This window comes from Poromitra crassiceps (genome assembly GCF_964638095.1).
Source record: "Poromitra crassiceps genome assembly, chromosome: 27".
Classification (NCBI taxonomy): domain Eukaryota; kingdom Metazoa; phylum Chordata; class Actinopteri; order Beryciformes; family Melamphaidae; genus Poromitra; species Poromitra crassiceps.
This window is the reverse complement of record NC_139650.1, coordinates 19,562,529-19,574,851: the sequence shown is the minus strand read 5'-3', so window position 1 is coordinate 19,574,851 and position 12,323 is coordinate 19,562,529. Positions and strand designations below refer to the sequence as shown.

The 12,323-nt window shown below is 43.4% G+C and overlaps 1 protein-coding gene across 1 annotated transcript in view; it reads left to right on the top strand.

Annotated features, from left to right (window-relative positions):
- The window catches only part of LOC310799084 (uncharacterized protein), a 303,168-nt gene that overhangs the window by 79,143 nt on the left and 211,702 nt on the right, over nucleotides 1-12,323 (top strand). The window lies entirely within an intron of this gene.

Here is a 12,323-nt window from a genome sequence, read left to right as displayed (position 1 = left end):
ACAAAAGTATCGATAGTGGTATCGATAAGGACCCGGTTCGTTAAGCAGACTTTAAAATGGTATCAATATCAATACAAATTAACAATCCTAATCCATAATAGTTGTAGCCTTTAAGCGAGGAAAAAAGATCGGTTCGGATTGTATCGGTATCGGCAGATACTCAAGGTTGTGGGTATCGGATCTGTATCGGACATGAAAAAGTGGTATTGTGCCATCCCTAATTAGGGGAGGTGAATTCAGGTGATATTGTGCAATTTCCTCTGCGTCTACGTGCCCCTCGTGCCTGCACTTGTTGCAAGAATGTCTTGTTTTTGTGGTAGCATAGAAGGTGTGTGTGTGTGTGTGTGTGTGTGTGTGTGTGTGTTTTGGGGGGGGGGTAGGTATCTGTGCCCGGGGCCCTTTGTCTCATAATCCACCAAGGCACATAACTCTCCTCTTTCTCGGTCTCATTTGCATCAGTCTGTCTGTCATCTCTGTCTTTATATCTGCCTGTCTCTGTATCTCTCACATAAATGCTTCACTAAACACTGAGAACATCGTCACGGTGAAGAGATGTGAATATCCTTTCCTCCCCGCCCCTCTTTCTCTCACTCCTTCTCTCCTGTCCCCCAGTCAACTCTCAAGCCCTTAAGCCCATCCAGACGTGAGTGCACACATCGATTGCCTAATACAACTTTTATTTAGATTATGGTTGAAACGTGATGCGTTATACCCCCCTCGTTCACTTAATTTCTGATTTGGTCATTCATTTGGTTGAGTGACAGAGATGAATCGACAGGATGGCTCAACACGTAAAGGCGCTGACAGGGTTCTGCGCACCCTCGACTTGGAGCCTTGCCGCCGTCTAGCGTCCACAGCAGGGCCGGTTCCAGAACAAGATGACTAGGGGTGCATCCTAGATAGGAAGGGGTGCAGATGCCCGGCCAAAGGCCGGGCCCACTCGGGTGCACGAAAAATTTGACATGTTATTTTACTAAAAATAATGCATTTGACCATCATTTCAAGTAGAATGATACCACCCAAGCAAGAATATTTCAAGTGTTTCAAGTGCTTTACTGAAATATTTGGACCATATAATGATAATACAATTATCTCAACCTTAAAAGGTTACATATAGGTGCCAAAAAGCCATAAAATCACATCAAAGAACAAAAAAACAACAACTATAATTCAAGTTTAAACAGTAAGTGTGCAGCTGTAGCATTTATTATTATTATTATTTTTATTTTTTTTACTTTTCAACTGAGCATGCAGACAATTAAAATAAGGGTGCAATGCATGCTTTTGCACCCCCGTAGAACCGGGCCTGGGCCACAGTGAGACTGTGCATACTCGAACATAACTGGGCGTGTTGGCTGCAGTACACAGCCAACGCGCCCAGTACATAGCTGCAGTACACATCCAAAACAATGTTTTGGATGTGTACTGCCGAGCTGCGCCGATAGGATGCCCAGCTGCGGCGACCCCCTCGGCGCAGTCAGTGCCGGCGATTTCGCGTGTGGTACACTTATGTCTGTTACATATGACGTTATCGTGCCGTTTACCAAGAACTTGCAATCATGTCGGTGGGAGGACATTTTATTGTCCCTCCATTTCAAAACTAATTCCGGTGAGCCTGCAGAAGGATTTGCTAGATGAGGGACAAGCACTGAAATGGCATTTCCTCATTCCAACAAGTACTTAAGCGGATATGTGCGTGGGCCAAGGCAACGGCCAATCACAGCTCTCGTGCTGGTCACGTCACGTCCGCGTTGACGCCGTGGAGTCACATTTCCGAGGAGCTGCACGCCCCCTCCGCCGAGCTGCGCCGATAGGATGCCCAGCTGCGGCGACCCCCTCGGCGGAGTCAGTGCCGGCGATTTCGCGTGAGCATAATTTCCGCTTAAGCGATCAAAAGCGTGGCTACACTTCACAAAAGTCAAAAATAAATCTGAAGCGAAATGCCATATACTGTAGCTATTTCACAAGTTGATTGCTTGTACCAGTGGTAACACATCCTCAATGATCAAACATCTGAGTATTTGCCATCATCAGCTCAAACCAAAATACAGTAGCCTATCTTCGGACTGTCTTCGTCAGGGAACACCGTCAAATGCGCCTGCTGTTTCGTGTCAATCATCATTAACCGAAGTCGTTAAGCAGACTTGAAAATGGTATCAATATCAATACAAATTATAGCTGCTGCGCAGCAATGGGTCGTGGCCGGGCAAGTCTCAAGTCTTCTAGCTATAGTCCAAGTCACGTCTCAAGTCTTTAGTCACAAGTCCAAGTCAAGTCTCAAGTCTCTTATGGATGAGCTTTCTATCATCTGCTGCATGCAATCCAGTCTGCTTAGAACACTGCAGTTCATGACAGGGCTGGGGCAGAAGGCAGAGCTGATGTTATGGAGAGGAAGGCTGAGCGATTTATAGATGACATCATCAGTGATGTCACAAAACTGATGACATCACTGATGACATCATCAGTGATCAGTGGAGATTCAAGCTTTATTTAGCAAGAATTTGCATTAGCTGTTTAAAGTACCATTTACAGTAAAACATTTTGATGCACTGTGGGCTCAATTTTTGATCTATCAAATATCTGTTTGATAGTTTTGTGGAGGACAGTCTAACAATGCAGATGCTGGAGTTTGGTGTCGTTTGAAGAAAAAATGTGGGAGGAGTAGGGTTTAATTAGTTTCGCAGTTTTTGCAGTTTTACGGTCTTTAGACTTCATAATTGGCCATAGGTTGCAGCGTACAAAAGTTTCTCCTCATTTGGGCACACATTTCGGTGAAAGTGCCAAAGCCGTAGCCCATATGCCTGATTTGTTATGAATTTTCAAAGTTTGAAACTTTAGACGGTCGCTGTAGCGCCACCATCAGGACTATAGGCGCCAAATTCACGTCAACTTAGTTTGGCATGGGACTGGACCTTTGTGCAAAGTTTGGTTTATATTCATGCATGGGAAGTCTGACTTGCTGGGGAGAAGAAGAAGAAGAAGAAGAATTATAGCTGCTGCGCAGAAATGGGTCGTGGCCAGGCAAGTCTCAAGTCTTTTAGCTATAGTCCAAGTCACGTCTCAAGTCTTTAGTGACAAGTCCAAGGCAAGTCTCAAGTCTCTTATGGATGAGCTTTCTATCATCTGCTGCATGCAATCCAGTCTGCTTAGAACACTGCAGTTCATGACAGGGCTGGGGCAGAAGGCAGAGCTGATGTTATGGAGAGGAAGGCTGAGCGATTTATAGATGACATCATCAGTGATGTCACAAAACTGATGACATCACTGATGACATCATCAGTGATCAGTGGAGATTCAAGCTTTATTTAGCAAGAATTTGCATTAAAGTGCCATTTACAGTAAAACATTTTGATGCACTGTGGGCTCAATTTTTGATCTATCAAAAATCTGTTTGATACTTTTTTGGAGGACAGTCTAACGATGCAGATGCTGGAGTTTGGTGTTGTTTGAAGAAAAAATGTGGGAGGAGTAGGGTTTAATTAGTTTTACAGTTTTTGCTGTTTTGCGGTCTTTAGACTTCATAATTGGCCATAGGTTGCAGCGTACAAAAGTTTCTCCTCATTTGGGCACACATTTCGGTGAAAGTGCCAAAGCCGTAGTCCATATGCCTGATTTGTTATGAATTTTCAAAGTTTGAAACTTTAGATGGTCCCTGTAGCACCACCTTCAGGACTATAGGCGCCAGATTCACGTCAACTTAGTTTGGCATGGGACTGGACCTTTGTGCAAAGTTTGGTTTATATTCATGCATGGGAAGTCTGACTTCCTGGGGAGAAGAAGAAAAATAATAATAATACAGGCAAATACAAGCAGTGGCCCTGCCGCTTCGCTGGCCCGGCCACTAATTATAGCTGCTGCGCAGCAATGGGTCGTGGCCGGGCAAGTCTCAAGTCTTTTAGCTATAGTCCAAGTGACATCTCAAGTCTTCAGTCACAAATCCAAGTCAAGTCTCAAGTCTCTTATGGGTGAGCTTTCTATCATCTGCTGCATGCAATCCAGTCTGCTTAGAACACTGCAGTTCATGACAGGGCTGGGGCAGAAGGCAGAGCTGATGTTATGGAGAGGAAGGCTGAGCGATTTATAGATGACATCATCAGTGATGTCACAAAACTGATGACATCACTGATGACATCATCAGTGATCAGTGGAGATTCAAGCTTTATTTAGCAAGAATTTGCATTAGCTGTTTAAAGTACCATTTACATTTTGATGCACTGTGGACTAAATTTTTGATCTATCAAAAATCTGTTTGATAGTTTTGTGGAGGACAGTCTAACGATGCAGATGCTGGAGTTTGGTGTCGCTTGAAGAAAAAATGTGGGAGGAGTAGGGTTTAATTAGTTTTACAGTTTTTGCAGTTTTGCGGTCTTTAGACTTCATAATTGGCCATAGGTTGCAGCGTACAAAAGTTTCTCCTCATTTGGGCACACATTTGGGTGAAAGTGCCAAAGCCATAGCCCATATGCCTGATTTGTTATGAATTTTCAAAGTTTGAAACTTTAGATGGTCGCTGGAGCGCCACCATCAGGACTATAGGCGCCAAATTCACATCAACTTAGTTTGGCATGGGACTGGACCTTTGTGCAAAGTTTGGTTTATATTCATGCTTGGGAAGTCTGACTTCCTGGGAGAAGAAGAAAAATAATAATAAATATAGCCGCAAGCGGCGATGCGGGGTCCAAGCTTCTGGTGACTTGGGGGTTATATGTCAGATAATATAGACACTGAATTGCACATTTAGTCAGAGTTGATATGTGCACAAGTGTACCAAGTTTGTAGTAAGTAATATGTAGTAAGTAGCAGTGGTGGTGGTAAGCCAAATGGTGGCTGTCAAAGAGGCTTATTAACTCATTCAGGGCCAATGACGTCTTTGACGTGTTATCAGGAATAGCCCAGAGGGCCAATGACGTCTTTGACGTGTTTTTGTTTTTATTGGTGCAGCGCCTGCAGCAAACACTTGCCCAGCCTGTCACACAGACACAGGTCCCTGCCTTCAAAGGGTAGCCGACAACACGCGATCAAACACATACCGCAGCTGTTTTTTTGAAATGGGGGAGGTGGCAAGAAGACAAAAGCCGTGAGAAACGCTTCCTCTTTGCAGAGTAGGAAAGAGACGCCATTGTGTACGGTTGTGACAGTGTGCTGAGTTGAGTTGAAGTTGAAGAGGAAGAGATTACAGTAGCTAGTAGCCTATAGTCGTCAGTTTAGTTAGCGTTAGTTAGTTGTAGTATAGTCTGTAGTTTAGTTTAGTTAGTTAGTTGTAGTAGTCATAGTCTAGTCAGTCATGGTGAAGTCAAAAGGAAAGACCAAACACCACATCGCCCCTCGGCGCGGCGGTGCCCGAGCTGTTCGCCTTGCTGCTGGCCTTGCTGCTGGGCAGCGCACACTGGATGAGATGTTTGCGGTTGTCACACCCGTGACCACCATCGATCCGGTCCCAGCGCCTGGTCCCAAACCCAAGCCTCCTGTGTCCCAGCTCGAACGAGACGAGACTGAGTCAGAACTTAGTGACGAGGAGGAGATCGGGGGCAACACAACAGACATGATTCCCCAGGACGAGCCATTTTCCAGGGCGCATTTGCGAGACGAGACTGAGTCAGAACTTAGTGACGAGGAGGAGATCGAGGGCAACACAACAACAGACATGATTCCCCAGGAAGAGCCATTTTCCAGGGCGCATTTGCGCCGTGCAAAGACGCCCCGGGATTACATTGAAAGTGACTTTGACTCTCAGCCATCAACCTCCCATTCTTCTGAAGAGGAGATGGTCACACCGTCGCCAGCTGTCCATGTCGAGGGCGAGGAAGACTGGAATCCAATGCGACAGGACCCCGATGATCGTGGTAAGGAGTAATTTTGTTGTTTATATATATGCATATTGTACAGACAGTACCAGTACCAGTACCAGCTTCACGCACAAAGTCCCAGTGATGATGTCATCACACTCACACAAAGTCCCAGTAATGATGTCGTGTGTGTGTGTGTGTGTGTGTGTGTGTGTGTGTGTGTGTGTGTGTGTGTGTGTGTGTGTGTGTGTGTGTGTGTGACTACTGACTACACTGTCTCTGCATTCTATGATCGTATAGTTTACTGAGACTAGTACACTACACTGTCTCTGTACTAAATGTGATTATATAGTTTACTGAGACACTACACTGTCTCTCTGTACTAAATGTGATTATATAGTTTACTGAGACACTACACTGTCTCTCTGTACTAAATGTGATTATATAGTTTACTGAGACACTAGTACAATACACTGTCTCTCTGTACTAAATGTGATTATATAGTTTACTGAGGATATGTTGCTTTTATTTCAGATGAGGACGAGCCGAGTGTTGCAGAACCCAGTGAGCCCACATCTAGTAAACAACCGAGATCAAAAGGTAAGATCTTGTTTCCCTCTTTTGTGTCTTTGTCCAAAATGGCTGATCTACAAGCTCACAATTATACATGTTGTGTGTGTGTTGTAAATTGTATTGTAATGTATGTATTTCTTTATTTACAGGCCGTGGTGCAGATGGAGAGCCAATGGAGGGACAGCAACCCAAGAAGAAGGGGAAAAAGAAAGACACCAAAGGTATGTTCATTTTCCCTCTTTGCCCAATATAGCTGATCTACAAGCTTGTGTGTGTGTGAGTGTGCTATAGTAATGTATTTGTATTTCTATATTTTTATAACACCTATCCTGTATCCAGAGCAGCAATGGTACTGCATGGATGAGGTGCCGTGGGAGCCGGAGGACATCCCATTCACTGCTGTTCCTGGCCTGCTGAACAGTGCTGCTGCGCTGGAGTCGGACAAGCCGGTCGACTTCCTAGAACTCATCCTCACTGAAGAGCTGCTCCAGTATATTGTTGAGCAGACCAACCTGTATGCACAGCAGACAATTGAGGCTGGCGCAACAAGTGTGAGGCTCGAGGCATGGAAACCTCTTGACATCCCAGAACTGAAGGCCTACCTAGGGCTCCTCTTCCTGACTGGGCTCATTGTAAAGCCTGACCTAAAGACTTACTGGTCCACGAGCGAGGTGATGGAGACCCCCTATTTTGGTAAGACAATGTCCCGAAACAGATTCCAGATCATTACACGTTTCCTGCATTTTACTGACAACACAGCAGTGAGAAACAAGGATGACAGGTTGTTCAAAGTCCGCCCAATCTTGGATATGCTAGTGAACAAGTTCCAGGAACTCTACCAGCCAGGCCAGAACATCTCAATAGATGAAGGAACTTTACTGTGGAGAGGCAGATTGAGTTTTAAAGTTTTTAACCCACAGAAACCTGTGCGTTACGGTATAAAAAGTTATGTGTTATGTGAGTCCCAGACAGGATTTTGTTATAATTTGATGCCTTATTGTGGAGAGGGTAAATCTCTTGTAGATACAGTGTGTGGTCTCCTGTTGGGGCTGGAACAGCAGGGCTACAAACTGTATATGGATAACTTTTATAATTCTGTTACCATGTGTGATATCCTGCTAAATCTGGGGACACATGTATGTGGCACACTGCGAAAGCATAGAGGAGAACCACCAGCTGTACACCATGCTGAGAAGGCCACCCTGCAACCAGGGGGCAGAATTGCCTTCCACACTGACCGGGTGCTGTGCTTGGCATGGCGGGACACAAATGTTGTCAGAATGGTGTCCACATTTCACCAGGACGAGATGAGACAGGTCTTGACATGGAAGAAAGGTGTGAGGGGGAAGGTGGTGAAGGAGAAGCCTGTCTCTGTGATAGAGTATAACCAGTCGATGAACGGTGTTGATAGGCTAGATCAAATGATTTCGTACTATCCGTTCATCAGGAAATCCTATAAATGGACTACTAAATTTGTCATGTACAGTGGTAGACGGATCAATAAGCGTCTTTTACCGCAACGCGGCGTTAATTCTGTTTGCCGTTAGTATGTGGTATCAAAGTGGGACACTAGGGGGCGGCAGTGCACAACTACCTACAGTACAGTATATGCAGCAAGCAGGGAGGCTCTCGCTCTCAGCCTACGAAATCAATCGTGTTTTGTCTCCCCTTGATGATTAAAGTCCCTGGAAACCAAATCCACAAACTAACTATTAAATTAACTATTAAATGTAGGGTCTTATGTGAGTAATTGTGTGCCTCTGAAAAGAGAGAGAATTACTTTCAACCCTAACCCCGAAAATCGACACTTTTCTACAAGGTCTGGATTTCCATTTCCTCATTGAAGAGAGCGGAGCGCGCGGTGCTAAAATGAATGATCTTATCACGTCATAATTATTATTATTATTATTCCTTTGTGTGACATTTGTGCATTCCTGCTGAATATTCTACATGCAGAATAAAATCACTTGCGATGGGGGGTGGAATGTTTCATGTACTCTGCCAACAGTATCCTTTGTACATGTATCCTTTGTACATGTATCCTTTATAAATAAAATAAATAACTCCCATAGCCTACACCTTAATCAAGAGGTGAGAGTAGCTACTTTATTTATTTGTCATCTGGTTCTCGGCCACGCTGGCCGCCCGTCATGTCGCTCAGCAGGCACAGCGTGCGCAGAGCCTGCGGTTCTCGTAGGGGAGCTGTGTGTGTGTGTGTGTGTGTGTGTGTGTGTGTGTGTGTGTGTGTGTGTGTGTGTGTGTGTGTGTGTGTGTGTGTGTGTGTGTGTGTGTGTATGTGTGCGCGCGCGCGCGCCGTGCCCATTGTCTGAAAACATATTTTTATCAAACAATATAGGCCTACCTACTCTGGTTATGTAGGCTCTTTCACACCAGCCTTGAAAGCCACAGATTTTATATATAGCCTATTGTAATATAGGCTACTGTAGGCCTATTCTCATCGGGACTGCCCCCGTTCCTTTATTTACATTTCAATAGGTTGGCCACATGAGACAATAGACAGGTAGGGTCTAATAGGGGTGAAACATTCCACCCGCAGAAGTCACAAGGCTGATGCAGATCGCAAGTTGTGGAAAGGGTTTGGAGGCCTTCAACTTTGCACATGCAGCGGAGCAGTTCAATGCAGTGAAGTCCCGACGCAAATAAATGCTAAACGAAAACGGGCAGAACCGAGCAGCCAGCCACTTTATTAAAAATTTTTTTTACAAGTGATTCTTCATTTATTAGTTTTCAAGTTATTTAAGTCAGGGTTCCATAAGTCTCTACTCTTCCTTCATGTTCACTTGTCCGACTATCCCAGAAACTGAGAAAATGTAAACATAAAAATATGCTTCTAAAATATAGAAGGCTAAATAAAATAAGTAACCGACCAGCATATTTATTGTTGTTTTTAACTGAGCAGCCTACTAGCCTGCAGTTTATGTCGCGCCTGACTCCGTGACATGACATGTTTGTGAATGCGCATTCGCAGCAGTGCCAGGCCGGCAGCCAAACAGCACCGCAACGACTTCATAAAATTTAATCAACCCCCCCCCTCCTAATAATAGCCATATAAGACAAATAAAAATGTTACTATAATAAACAGAAATAAAAGAAACAAGCTTGTTTCCGTACAACATCGGGACTGCCCCCGTTCCTTTATTTACATTTCAATAGGTTGGCCACATGAGACAATAGACAGGTATGGGTCTAATAGGGGTGAAACATTCCACCCTCCATCCCCCTCCCCCAATTCCAGTCTCCAGTGTCCCTGCAGAAGTCACAAGGCTGATGCAGATCGCAAGTTGTGGAAAGGGTTTGGAGGCCTTCAACTTTGCACATGCAGCGGAGCAGTTCAATGCAGTGAAGTCCCGACGCAAATAAATGCTAAACGAAAACGGGCAGAACCAAGCAGCCAGCCACTTTATTAAAAAAATTTTTTACAAGTGATTCTTCATTTATTAGTTTTCAAGTTATTTAATTTCACGTTCTAGAGACATTCTAGGCATGCCAGACAGTGCATGTATTTACTTAGGTGCCCAATAATGCTGCTATAGGCTATTTGTTTAATTTATTGTTGCTTGCTGAGTTTGCACTTTGCAGTTAGGCCAAAGGCCTTTAATAGGCTACATTCAGCAGTCAGACACCTCAGGCTATCATTGAAAATGTTTTTAATTAGGCTACATGAATAAACAAACGTCTTCAGTCAGGGTTCCATAAGTCTCTACTCTTCCTTCATGTTCACTTGTCCGACTATCCCAGAAACTGAGAAAATGTAAACATAAAAATATGCTTCTAAAATATAGAAGGCTAAATAAAATAAGTAACCGACCAGCATATTTATTGTTGTTTTTAACTGAGCAGCCTACTAGCCTGCAGTTTATGTCGCGCCTGACTCCGACATGACATGTTTGTGAATGCGCATTCGCAGCAGTGCCAGGCCGGGCAGCCAAACAGCACCGCAACGACTTCATAAAATTTAATCAACCCCCCCCTCCTAATAATAGCCATATAAGACAAATAAAAATGTTACTATAATAAACAGAAATAAAAGAAACAAGCTTGTTTCCGTACAACACTTTATTTGCAAAAACACAACCCAGTGGGACATTGGGAAAACCTTCATCATTTCACACACAAAAATTAAAATAAATTAGCCTGGTAAAATTAGAAAACAGAAACTGAGAAAATGTCAACATAAAAATTGTCTTCTAAACACACAGCAGCAGCACCCCCCCCCCCCCCCCCCCAAAAAAAAAAAAGCTAGAACAGAATAAAGTATTTTAGTAGCTAACACACTGCACTCCCGCATTCCATTAAAGCAATAGCCTATAATAGCGTATAGTTTCATTTGAAACACACAGACAACGAACCAGCTCAAATTTAAGGTTATTTATTTATTTATTTATTTATCTATTTATTTGTCTATTTATGTGTTCTTGTTTTTAACTGTTGTGTTTAGCTGTGTGAAAACCTGTGTGAATCAAAGTCCATTGTCTCACATTTGTGTGTGGACTGCTACCTACTGTAATCACTGTACTAATTGTTGGGATGGGGGTGGAATGTTTCATGGAGATAAACCTGTTTCACAGACAAAGCCTGTGATACTGTAAACCTGGGGGGGAAGTGCGGGTTGGTTTTTCAACAGTGCAAGAGGCCTTGTAGCGGTTGTACAAATATTGGCTTGACACACAGCAGTCTCAATGCAAACACGTTTATTATAAGAAAATGCACGTAAAATACAGTCAAAATATGGCAAAATATAAAAGTGAAAAAAAGGCCTATTAACAAGAAAATGTTAATTCTCCATCTGTCCGTTCTCAATCCGTTTATCTTGTCCGTTTATCTTCCTGTTGCTTCCCCGCCGAGTTCAACCACCAAGGGCAGAACTGTGTCGAGGTGGTCGATGTAACGGTTGCAGTTTTCTCTGGTGAGTTTTGTGGCCCAAAACTCGGTGATAGCCTGCATGAGGGCGTCTTTGGTCTTAGGCTTAGACTTTCGCCGAATGTAGACTTTCATTTCATGCCACACCAATTCAATGGGGTTTAAATCGGGCGACCTATGATATCAATGACAGTCAACAAATTAATAACAATAATAACAATAATAACAACAATAACTATAATAACAATAACAATAATAATAACATTAAGAAATACTCACTCTGCTGGTGTCTTCACCCAGTTCAGACCCTGCTCAGCAATACACAGGCGAGCCGCGGTGTGCTTAGGGTCATTATCTGTTGGGAAGTCACCAAAATACTTTAGTATAGGCTACTATAGATTCAATAACTAATTTATTGATATATATACAGGTATACATGTACATGTAGTGTTTTTACCTTGAAAGAAGCGATGTCCCAAAGGAAAATAACTTTTGACATAGGGTCCAGCCACTTTTCGAACAATCTCTTCTTCATAGTAGATCCGATCCATAATCCCTACACAGTTAATTTACAACATTAGATGTGATCATGCAACATGTGACATGCATGACATTGTCATGACATTATTTGCAGGCACCTACCTTCAAAAATCAGCAGTGGCCCAGGTCCTTGACGACTGATGCAACCCCAAACATGCAGTTTCAACGGATGTTTCGGGGCAGGCTTGGGGATCAAAAGACCTGGCTTATTGTAGCATCTCTTGGCGTATGATTCCATAGCCACCGTGCTTTCATCTGTAAAGATGACGTCATCAAACTTTTCCCCAGAGTCGATCCAGGCTTGGGCTTGTTGCACGCGCAGAATTTTGTTCGCGTCTCGTATCATTGGGACAATCCTGAAACAGGAAGACATTAATAATAATATTATTTTGATAATAATAGTACCTTAATAATAATAATTTCTTAATAGCCTATGCTAATATGCTTACCGAACATCGCCATGTTTCCATTTCAATGTCTTCATAGCCTTCTTTATCGATGTGGTACCAATACGCACATTGTGAGTATTCTCAAGTTCACTTC